This window comes from Oryctolagus cuniculus, chromosome 21 (assembly GCF_051225735.1).
Source record: "Oryctolagus cuniculus isolate XC-2025 breed Fujian yellow rabbit chromosome 21, ASM5122573v1, whole genome shotgun sequence".
NCBI lineage: Eukaryota > Metazoa > Chordata > Mammalia > Lagomorpha > Leporidae > Oryctolagus > Oryctolagus cuniculus.
Window position 1 is genome coordinate 2,732,742 of NC_142887.1, and position 13,128 is coordinate 2,745,869.

The following is a 13,128-nucleotide window of genomic DNA, read 5'->3' on the forward strand; positions in this document are numbered from 1 at the left end:
ATATTAAACACTGAAATGAGAGATAATATCAATTTTTACTTTTGATCATAAGTTGTAAAACAATTATACTTCTATTTATCAGCAAAACAACTCAAAAAGAAAAAAAAGTAACTCAGATATAATATACCACAGCATATATGTGTGTATAAAGCATAAAGTAGATGATAGATGGTAGGTAGATAGATGTTAGATATATACAGAGACAGATACATGCCACAGAACATGAAATTCCATAAAACATTAGCAACATTACAGGAAGTAATACAGAGATGTCAATTTTTCTCCAGGATTACCTGTGGGGAGCAGCTCGGACTGGACTGAGTTACTGGAATTAAGACTTATTCTATGCATCTGCTCTCCCACAATATGGCGCTGGGAGAGAAGTAAACAGCTTCCACACAGCTGCCTCCAGTTCAGCTAATAAACTGTAGGACTTGCTCCTGATTGGAGGAGAGCAGCGTGCTTGGCGTGTGGGCAGCCGAGTTAGGATTGGCGGAGGAGGACTATAAAGGAGGAGAGAGACGGCATGCACCGGGAACATCTAAGGGGAACATCTATCCGAATAACACCTGTGCAGCCCCCGAGAGAGCCGGCCGGCGGTGTGCTGCTCCCCTGCGGAAGTGGGGAATGTGGCCAGGGGGAACTGCCCTTCCACGGAGGTGGAAGGGACAGTAGCCAACCCGGGAAGAACCAGCAGCAAACCCGGGGAGGGTTGAGCAGACGAAAGAACAGCGCAGGGTTCTGTGTCGTTCCCCCACGAAGACGGGGGGCGACAATTACCCATCTACCTATCTAGTATAAACTTCGTAAAAGTTTAGTGAGTTGTTTTATGTGTATGGGATGAATTAACAATTTAAAAAAGTATATAGGAAAGTGGCAGAGTGGCCAAAACACACTTGAATGAGTATAATTTGGTATTGCCCTATTGTATCATTTTTGTAAGTTGATCATAATTCAAATATCAATGTATTGGAGGTAGAATATGAAATCCATTTATATTTTTTGTAATATCTATTTTCAACCTATTTTTAAAAATGTTCTCAGTAATATAATCTCATACATTTAATTCTGTTTTCCAATTGCTTTCTGGTGTTCCTTCATATCATGTTAACTTCATGTTTTCATGTATCATTGTTTTTCAACTTGAATAGACTGCTTAGTATCAGCAGATATATCTCAACTAATACTCGTATATACATGTAGCTATATGATCACTTTTTTAAAAATATAAATCAAGGTTCCTGTATGTTAAATAATTACTCAAAAGTTTAGTAAGCAAAATTGCAAGTAGTGTGCTATTCCTCCCTTTGCAACTTGTATTTTGTGAGGTGTATTGTGCATATGTCTCTCATGTAACTCTGGGAATCAAAGGAGACTGGTAGTGTTTACATTTATTTTCAAATAATAGAATGAGAATCTCAGTGGATCCTGGTTAAGGAGCTACTATAAACCATAACAAGATATTTAATGTTCTTTTGTACTCATTGGCTTTGTAATTATACATAGTAACTTTTTTTTAAATGACATGGGTATCACCACAATTTAGTGGTTCTGCAAATATGCTCATCAGACAAGTAACATAGCCCTACTTGTGAATTTGTTTGAAATATAAATTTTTAAGTCTCTCCTAGTCCTACTAAATAATAAATTTAGACTTGCATGTTGGAATTGGGGAAGATTGAAAAAACTCAGAAAATTTATTCCAATACAAGCTGAATTTTTCTTTTTTTAAAAAAACTATTTTAATTTTTAAGGTAAGCAAATTTCATATATATAGATTTAGGAACATAGTGATACTCCCCACCTTATCCTCTCTCCTGCCCACAGTCCCACTCTTTTTCTTCCTCCCTGTTTTATTCCCTCTCAGTTTTTACAGTGGTCTACTTTTAGTTTACTTCATACCCATAAGAATAACCATACACTAAGTAAAGAGTTCAATAAATAGTAAGAAGAAAAAAACACTGTTCCTCAACAGTATAGACAAGGACTGTAAACAATCATCCAATCTCAAAGTGGCAATTTCACTTCTATACATTTTTTTGTACTCTGATACCTTAGATCAGGGAAAAAATGGTACTTGTCTTTTTGGGACCAATGCCACATAAAAGGATACTTTAAGTTCATGAGAAATTGAATTAAATGATAAATTTATTTGGTATAAAAATTGAAATCCATGTTTAGTTATCTCACAAATATATTCTCATGAACTTTTTGAAGTACCCTCAACTCATGAGTTTCTGTAGGAAAAGGACTATTAATGCCAGTTTAAAAAAAAGAATACAGAGTAACAAAGAAAACAACAACAATCCAGTGTATTAACCTAATCAAAAGAGAAGGGAACCTACAACAAACACCACTAATGCAGAGTCATTGAAATTGTTTTCTCTAGGGGTAAACCTAGTCCCTGATGCCTGCACTATCTCTCTTCAACTGCAGGAATAGTCAGTGAAATATTACAGTAAAAAAGGAAATATAAGGTTTAAATGTCAATTTCTGAGCAGTAAAATATGAATATATTGGATGATGTTTATATAATGGCTAATCCATGAAATATAAAAACAAATACAACTTATAAATGAGATTACTGGAAAGATACACACTCATACACACACATGAGCAGGAAGTGAATAGAAAATTAAGACAATAGGCAAATTAGAAAAAAATTGAAAAGAGAAAGGGAAATGAGTAAATAATGCAATGTCTTTAAATGTTCTTCAAGTCACTATTTGAAAAAAAAAAAAAACACAAATGTCTCTGAAGAACCAAAGTGACTCCATTTTAAAACAATAAAAAAAGCAGCCTCTGTTTCCCATAGCAGACCTGAGTCCTTATAAAAGCAGGCATTCAGGCATTCTGGAGATATCAAAGCTTACCAGAGACAGCTAGCTCGGTAGACCAAGGACAGCACAGTAGAGATTGCTAAACAAAGTAACTCCCTGCGCCCAAAGCTTCCATGCTGTATGTAACTCTTTGTTCCTGCTGATGTAGCCCTTTTTTCCTTTAAAAACTCTCCCAAAGACCGGGGCCTCACTCCTTACTCCACTGTGCCAATTGGTTGGATGGGGTCCCTGTCGCGGCTTGTACTCCTGAATAAACCTTGCTTTTGCAGTTCAGTGTGATTGACTCTCTGGGGGTCTCTGCGGGGATCTAATGATCTGGGCACAACATTTTTTGGTGCCCAACAGTCTCAACAGAGAAATGTGTCACATGTAAGCTGAAAAGAAAGGCTCAGATGCCAGTAAAAAGCCATTAGATTGTAATTGACCTGAAACAGGTGCTGTGACCTCCAGGTAGGATCCTCTGAGTGACAGGGACCAGAAAGCAGGAGGGAGCCCAGCAGGAGGTAGGACCAGGGGTGAAAAGCCCTACCACTACAGGCAGGGCAGAGCCATGGAGAATGAAGTTTTGGTATTGAACCCAGGACTCCCCTCTTATTTTTTCCCATCTGGCACGTCAGCGCTGTGAGGATGGTGATTGGTTGTATCTTTTGTGATGTTGTACATGCTATCTAAACTGTCCAATCAGTGGCGGTGGAATAAATATTACATAATCACGTGGGATCTTGACATATTAATAATTGTCCAGTTCTACGGCAGAGAGAGGTCCTAGGAGGGGGTTGTGCTGTTGGGAGATTCATCCACTGTTCTTGGAGATTCTTTCTCCACAGAATTCCGCACCCCTCAGAAGCCATAAGAAGATGAGTGCAGGGCAGGCATGCAGAGATGGGGAAGGTGGTGAGGGCTCTGGAGTCTGTGGTCCCATCTTGCTACTGGCACAGTGCTTCCCTCAGCTCCTCTGTCCATAGTTTCAGGGCTGGGCTGGCACCTGGACTTCACAAGTCTTGACCCTTCCTGGCAGGGACTTGTTGGCCCAGGAGTCCGGGAGTCATCTCTGGGCAGCTGTGTGGTGGCTGCCTCGCATTTTCCCTGATAGTGCATTGGGGACCAGATGATCACTAGAGAGAATCCAGGCTGCGTGATGGGGTTCATGCAGGTGAGGGGCTGTCATTTATGTGGTGCCTGGCTCTTTTCTTCCCAGGGTGACCTGATTCCCCAAGTTCTCAGAAGACATTGGAAGCAAGGTCTCAGTCCCAGACCTTGATCTCTCAGAATAGCTGTGTCTCGGATCTGACCTCATTTTATGTTGCCAACATAAGTTCCATAGACTAGGTAACTACAGTAAATTCTCATCCACCATTAGCTGCAGACAGGCATTAATCTAAACTCTGATCCAGAGATTAGCTATTTTTTGAATATGATAAAATGTGTGGGGTTTTGCTTCTGATTTCTTCTTTTTTAAAAAAATATTTTGACTTTCATTATTTTTGTGGTCTTTCATTTCTTAATTAATTTTTATTGTCAAATAGTATGCCTTATAAAAGATATACTGAACTCTGTTTTTCTTGCACATTAGTATTTGGGTTGCTTTCATGGTTGGCTTTCATGAATATTGCTGCAGTGAGCCATTATGGGCATATAAATTTTGTATCTTTTAATGGCCTACCTGGGAGATAACCTGCTGAGGCCATAAATAGTCCCATGTAGAACATGTTGAAAAACTGTCAAATTATTTTTCATAATGCCTGCACTATTTTATTTAGGTATATGATGGTTCCATGTTCTTAATGTCCCTGTCAACATTTATCTATGACTGAATCAGTCATTTTACTATATATGAATTTATATCTTCCTGAAGATTTGATTGCATTTCAAATGACTACTATTTTTTGCTGTATTAAAATTAAATCTCTTACTGAAATCACTGCTTTGTTTTAAAAATTGCATGTTCTTATATTTTGTATTTTTCAAATATGAAATCCAAGTTTTTTTAATTTTTCTTAGTGGTATTTTCAGTTTGATGCTACATTGAATGTTAATGCTAATTGTACTTTCATAATGTTTATTTAAGATACACAGAAATATATTTGATACTTATATCTTTATTTTATAATCTGAACATCACTGAGTTTTACTTTGGCATTTTTGTGAATACCTCAGAATGTCTTTTGCTTGCAAGATATGTCTTAGGTGTTACAAATCATGTTTGTCCTCTTGTATGCAATCTGGAATTTTTTCTTTGTGTGTGTGTGTGTTTGTGTGTGAGTGTGATTTTCACAAGTTGTATGAAAAAAAAATTTCTCCACAGTCAAGACAAGTGCTATTCAAAGTCATGAAATCTTAAAATGTTAATTCTACTTCTATAGATTACCATTTAGGTGTTCTATTAGTTATCAAATATCAGAGATTGTATTTGTCCTTTTGTGTCTGGCTTATTTCACTAAGTATGATGTTTTCCAATTACATCCATTTTGTTCCAACTGAAAGGATTCCATTTTTTTTAACTGCTGTGTAGTAAGTGTTCTGTGGTGTACATACCCCATAATTTATTTCATCTTTAGTTGATGGACATTTGGATAGGTTGCATATCTTATCTGTTATGAATTGAGCTGCAATAAATATGGGGGTACAGGTACTCTTGCATATGTAAATTTCATTCCCTCTGGATAAAAATCCCAGGAGAGGAATGGCTGGGTTATATGGTAGTTCTATATTCATGTTACTGAGGTATCTTGATACTGTCTTCCAGAGTGGCTATACCAGTTTACAATTCCACCCACAGTGGATTAGAATACCTTTTTCTCCACATTCTCACCAGAATTTGTTGTTTGTTGATTTCTGTATGAAAGCCATTCATATGTGGGTGAACTGAAACTTCATTATAGTTTTGATCGTATTTTCCTGATAGCTAGTGAATGTGACCATTTTTTCATGTGTCTATTGGCCATTTGGATTTCCCATTTTGAAAAATGACTGTTTAACTGGGTTTTGTGTTTTGCTGTTGTGGAGTTTCCTGATCTGTTTGTAGATTCTGGTTATTAATCCTTTATCAGTGGCATGGTTTGCAAATAATTTCTCCCATTCTGTTGGTAGCCTATTCACTTTGCTGAGTGTGTTTTTTTTTTTGTTGTTGTTGTTGTTGTTGTTTTTTGCAGTGCAGAAATTACATCTCAAATTGATGTAATCCCATTTGGCAATTTTGGTTTTGATTCGCTGAGCATCTGGGGTCTTTTCCAAGAACTCTTGGTCTATGCCAGTGCCTTGTAGGGTTTCCCAAAGAATTATTTAATAATATGATGATATTGAGTCATAGATTTAGGTCATTAATATATTTTGAGTGGATTTTTTGTAGCGAGTAGGGTAATATTCTTGTTTCATACTTCTGCATGTGGAATCCCAGATTTCCCAGTACCATTTGTTGAAGAGAATATCCTTGTCCCAGGGATTGATTTTAGCTCCTTTGTCAAAGATAATTTGGTTGTAGATGTGTGGATTGATTTTTGGAGTTTCTATTCTGATTAACTGGCCTGTACATCCTGCAAATTCTTGGATGTTTTCATTATAAATGTCATGCAGTATATCTTGCGTCATAGAAGGAGTTTAGCAGGATTCCCTCTTTCAATTTTTTTGAATAGGTTTAGAAGAATTGGAGTTTGTTCTTTAAATGTCTAGTAGAATTCAGCAGTAAAGCCATTAGTCCTGTGCTTTTTTTTTTGCTGGGAGGGTCTTTATTACTGATTCAATTTCTATCTTGTTTTTTTGGGTCTGTTTAGGTTTTCTGTGTCCTCATGGTTCAATTTAGGTAAGTTGTATGAGTCCAGAAAATTAACCATTTCTTCTAGGTTTCCTGATTAGTTGGCATACTGTTCTTTGTGGTAATTGCTAATGATTCTTTTTATTTCTATGGTATCCACTGTTACATTTCCTTTTCCAGTTCTACTTTTATTTCTTTGTATTCTTCCTCTTTTTTGGTTAATTAGGCCAGTGTTGTTTCAATTTTGTTTATTTTTTCAAAAAACCTGCTTTTCATTTTGCTGATCTTTTGTATTCTTTTTTTGGTTTCAGTTTTGTCTATTTTTTTCTCTAGTTTTAAGGGTTTTTTTCCTCCTACTAATTTTGGGTTGTTTTATGCATGTTTTTCTAGGACCTTGAGATGCATTGATAGCTCATTTATTTGGTTCCTTTCCAATATATTTCTTTTTTTAAGATTTATTTATTTATTTGAAAGGCAGAGTTACAGAGAGGCAGAGTCAGAGAGAGAGAGAGGTCTTCCATTTGCTGGTTCACTCCCCAGTTGGCCGCAAAGGCTGGAGCTGCTCTGATCCAAAGCCAGGAGCCAGAAGCCAGAAGCTTCCTCCAGGTCTCCCACATGGGTGCAGGAGCCCAAGCACTTGGGCCATCTTCTACTGCCTTCCCAGGTCATAGCAGAGATCTGGATCAGAAGAGGAGCAGCCAGGACTAGAATTGGTGCTCAAATGGGATGCGGATGCTTCAGGCCAAGGCATTAACCCACTGCACCACAGTGCTGGCCCCTCCAATTTCTTGAAGTAGTGACCAGTTGCTATAAACTTTCCTCTTAACACTTCTTTTGCTGTATCCTAGAAGTTTTCATATATTGTATTGTAATCTTTATTCATTTCAGAAATTTTTTTTCTATTTTTATTTCTTCAGTGACCCACTTTCATTCAGGATCATATTGTCCAGTCTCCATGTATTTGCATGTGGTCTAGAGATGCTTGAGTGGTTGATTTCCAGCTTCATTCCTTTGTGGTTATAGAAGAAGCATAGTATGATTTCAGTTTTTTTGAATTTGCTGAGACTAGCTTTGTGGCCTAGTATGTGGTCTATCCTAGAGAAAGTTGCATGCACTAGTGAGGAGAATGTATATTCTGCATCTGTAGGATGAAAAATTTTGTTGGAGCTGATGCTGGGGCATAGCAGGTAAAGCTGCCACCTGCAGTGCCAGCATCCCATATGGGCACCGGTTTGAATCTAGGCTGCTCCACTTCTGATCCAGCTCTCTGTTATAACCTGGGAAAGCAGTGAAAATGACCCAAGTCCTTGGGCCCCTGAACCCTCATGGGAGACCCAGAAGAAGCTCCTGACTCCTGGCTTTGGATCGGCACAGCTCAGGGCATTCCAGCCAATTGATGAGTGAACCAGCAGATGGAAGATCTCTCTCTCTCACTCTCTCACTCTCTCTCTCTCTCCCTCCCTCCCTCTCCTTTTCTCTGTTTGTAACTCTGACTTTGACATAAGTAAATAAGTCTAAAACAAAAAGTTCCATAGATATCGGTTAGATTCTTTTGTTCTATAGCGTCTATTAGCTCTGTTGTTTCTTGCTGATTTTCAATCTGGTTGATTAGTTCTTTGCTTCAAGTAGAGTATTAAAGACCCCATTCCTATTGTATTGGGGTTTATGGCTCCCTTTAAATCCATTAACAGTAGTCACATATTCCTGTTGAATTGACACCTTCTTTGTCTCTTTAAATTTTTTTTTATGTTAAAGTCTATTTTGTATGATATTAGGATGGCTATATCATCTGTTAACATGGAATAACTTTTTTCATCTGTTTACTTTCAGTCTGCATGTGTTTTTGTTTGGGGGATGTGTTTCTTATATGCAGCAATTAGATGGGTTTTTTTTTATCCATTCAGCCACTCTGTATCTTTTAACCAGAGAGTTGAGGCCATTTACATTCAAGGTGAATATTGATAAGTAACAACCTGGCCCTGCCATTTTTCCATAAATATTCATATTGTTTACTTTGGCTTTCCTTTAAACTTTTACTTGGAGATTTTCTGGTTTCACCTTTTGTAGCGATGACTATGTTTCTGTGTATAGCATACCCTAAAGCATATTTTTTATGGCTGTAGGAGCAGTGACAAACTCTTGATTTCTGATTGTTACGAAAGTTCTTTATTTCACCTTTATTCATAAGTGAGAGCTTTGCAGAGTATAGTATTCTGGGTTGACAATTTTTTTGCTTAAGACTTGGAATACATCTTGACATTCTTTCTTAGCCTGTAGGGTTACTGATGAGAAGTCTGATGTGAGTCTAATTGGAGATCTTCTGAAAGTAAATTGGTGTTTCTCTGGTGCATATTTTACAATCTTTTTTTTTACGTTTTACTGTGAAGAGTTTGACTACAATGTGTCATGGTGAAGATCTTTTCTGGTCATGTCCATTAGGAGCTCTGTGTGTTTCCTGTACTTGGACATCCCTTCCTTTCTCTAAATTGGGGAAGTTTTCTGTAATTATTTCACTAAATAGGCCTTCTAATCCATTCTCTATTTTTAAACCTTCAGAAATTTGTAAAGCCTGTATGTTGGGAGATTTGATAGTATCAAATCTCTGTACTTTTTTAGCTTTTTAATTTCTTCTTGCTTTTTTTCTTTTTTTCTGACTGTAAATTTTCCAGAGACTTGTCTTCTAATTTGTATATTCTTTCTTCTGCCTCATTGAGTCTATTCCACTGCCTCATTGAGAGGCTTTCCACTGTATTTATTTTTGTCCCTTGAATTCTTCATATCCAATAATTAATTTGATTTCATTTTAAAATCTCAATTTCATGGGGAAACTTTTTTGTCATGTTTGGATATTAGTTCATGAATTTGTTTTTGATTAATTACAGTTCTATGATTAATTTTTTGAATTCCATTTCTGCTATTTCTTCCATCTATTCTTCACATTCTATTATTTAAGAGTTTTGTACTTAGCCAGCGCCGCTGCTCACTAGGCTAATCCTCCACCTTGCAGCGCTGGCACACAGGGTTCTAGTCCCGGTCGGGGCACTGGATTCTGTCCCGGTTGCCCCTCTTCCAGGCCAGCTCTCTGCTGTGCCCAGGGAGTGCAGTGGAGGATGGCCCAAGTGTTTGGGCCCTGCACCCCATGGGAGACCAGGAGAAGCACCTGGCTCCTGCCATCAGATCAGCGTGGTGTGCTGGCCGTGGCGGCCATTGGAGGGTGAACCAATGGCAAAAGGAAGACCTTTCTCTCTGTCTCTCTCTCTCACTGTCCACTCTGCCTGTCAAAAAATAAAAGAGAGAGAGAGAGAAAGAGAGAGAGGAAGAGGAACTGCTATTGGGTACGCAGCTTCTTTTGGGGGATGATCTAAATGGAATGTAGCCTACAGGAACTACTAATGTGGTGAATCTTCCTTTTTCAGAATATCTTGCATGCATGTCATTACCCACTTTACAGATACCATTGTGTGCCACACCACATTTTTCAAGGGGGTATTCAAATAAAACTTTCAAATCTTTAATTACAAAATAAGGTTTCTTTCTGCTTTTTTCTATCATTTTTAAGTAATTCAAAATTTAAATATGATTAAGAAATTTTATACTTGACTAGGGTAGAACTACCAAGTCTTTAAGATTTTCAAATATTTTATGGTATCTACAAATCTAAGCAAGATGATAAATAGTATACATAATACATATTTGGGAATTTTGAAGAAGTCATTTTATTCTTTAGCTTTAGATATGCATCATTTAGTACCTTGGTCTGCTTTTTACTGATATATATTCATTTCATAGTTTAAAAGCTTTGAAGTATTGCCAATATAATTTGTAACCATTATTTAAGGATTAGAAAACTCAGATAAAGTAAAATTAGATTGTGTATGATTACATCACTCAGCAATGATGACTGTGAAAGGACTGTCTTTACGCATTGTCTCAAATATCCTTTTCCTTTACTCCTGAATTGATTCCAGTAATTTCCACTCCCCTGACCATTCAAAATTTGTTCTCTCCAGGTTGACAGTTATTTTTATAAAATTAGAGGTCATCAGCCGGTGCCGTGGCTCAATAGGCTAATCCTCCACCTAGCGGCATCAGCACACAGGGTTCTAGTCCTGGTCGGGGCACCGGATTCTGTCCCTGTTGCCCCTCTTCCAGGCCAGCTCTCTGCTGTGGCCAGGGAGTGCAGTGGAAGATGGCCCAAGTGCTTGGGCCCTGTACCCACATGGGAGACCAGGATAAGCACCTGGCTCTTGCCTTTGGATCAGCACAGTGCACTGGCCGCAGCGCGCCAGCCGCGGCTGCCAGTGGAGGGTGAACCAACGGCAAAAGGAAGACCTTTCTCTCTGTCTCTCTCTCTCACTGTCCACTCTGCCTGTCAAAAAATAAATAAATAAAATTAGAGGTCATTTCTTCTTTATATAACCTGCCAGCAGTATTGTTCTCAACATAAAAATCTCCAAAATTGCTTCCTCATTTGTCTTCCAAAATATTTGCATCTAGGGAGTGATTTTAGCTCATTTGTCAAATGTTAGTTGGTTGTCAATGTGTGTGTTCATTTCTGGGGTTTCTATTCTGTCCCATTTGTTTACATGTCTATTTTTGTTCCAGTACTAAGCTGTTTTGATTACAGCAGACCTCAATTATGTCTTGGAATCTGATATTCTGATGCCTCCAGCTTCATTTCTGCTTAAGATTGAGTAATTGGGATCTTCTTTCTTTCCATATGAACTTTAAAATCAGTATTTTCTATAATTGTGAAGAATGTCCTTGGTATTTTGATTAGGATTGCTTTGACTCTATCAATTCCTTGGGGTAGTATGGACATTTTGATGATATTACTTTTTCCGTTCTATGAACATGAGAGATTTTTTTTCCCATTTTTATGTCCTTTGTTTCTTTAATTAAGGTTTTGTAATTTTCATTGTAGAGATCTTTCACATTCCTGATTAAATTTATCCCAAGGTGTTTTTTTTTTTTTTTTTTTTTTTTTTTTTTTTTTGCTATTGTGAATGGGCCTAATCTTACAGTTCTTTCTCAGGCAGAGAATTGTTCATGTATAAGAATGACACTGGTTTTTGTGTGATGATATTATATCCTACAAATTTTCTTAATTCTCTTACGAGTTCTAATAGTCTCTTAGTGAAGTCTTTTGGTTCCTGTATATAAAGGATTATATTATCTGCAAACAGGGATAATTGGAATTTCTCCTTTCCAATTTGTATCACTTTGATTTTTTTTTTTTTTGCCTAATGCCTGACTAAAACTTCCAGAAGTATACTGAAAAAGAATAATGAAAATGATCATCTTTGGTACCAGACTTAATGAAATTCCTCACAGCTTTGCCTCATTCAAAATGATGCTGCCTGTGGTTTAGTCATATATTGCTTTGATTGTGTCAAGGTATGCTTCTTATATCCTGAATTTTAAAGGTTTTTATCATGAAAGGATGTCATTTTATCAAATGGTTCTCTGCATCTATAGAGAAAATCAAATGGATTTATCCTTCATTTTATTGATTTTAAATAACATATTTATTTCCATATGCTGAACTACCCCTGCATCCCTTGAATAAATTCTACTTTGTGTCTTATTGATGTATTATTGATGATTTTATTGATGTATTTCATACCATTTTGTTGAGGATTTTTGAATCTATGTCCATTACGGATATTGGTGTATAGTTCTTATTTATTGCATCTCTGTGCTTTTGTAATTGAGCTAATTCTTGTCTCAAAGAATAGATTTGGATTGATTTTATCCCTTTCAATTGTTTTGAATAATTTAAGAATGGGGATCAGTTCTTCCTTCAAAGTTTGATAAAATTCAATTGCTTCTGGGCTGGCACTGGGGCATACAATGTCAAGCTTCCACCTGCAGTTTCTGCATCCCATATGGGTGCTGGTTCAAGCCTCAGCTGCTCCACTTCCAATCCACCTTTGTTCTAATGCACCTTGGGCCCTTCCACCCATGTGAGAGACCCAGAAGGAGTTCTGTGCTCCTGAATTTGACCTGGCCCAGCCCTGACCATTGCAGCCATTTGGGGAGAGAAACAGCAGACTGAAAATCACTTTCTCTGTCTCTCTTCCTCTCCCCCATCTCTGTCTTTTAAATAAATAAATAAATAAATAAATATTTTAGAAATTAATTCAGTCTCTTCTATAAATGATGTTTGGAAAGTTGGATTTCCACTGCTGTAGTTCAAAATCAAACCTATATCTTACTCCCTATTCAAGAATCAACTCACAATGGATCAAGGATCTAAACTTCATACGTGAAACCATCACATCACTGGTGAACAACATAGGAGAAAGGCTATTGGCCTAGGCAATAAATTCTTGAATAAGATAGCAGAAGCACAAGTAATAAAACAAACACCAATAGACTAATGTGTTTACATCAATCTAAGAAATTGTTTCATGAACCGGCCGGCACCGCGGCTCAATAGGCTAATCCTCCACCTAATGGTGCCGGCACACCGGGTTCTATTCCCAGTCAGGGTGCCAGATTCTGTCCTGGTTGCTCCTCTTCCAGGCCAGCTCT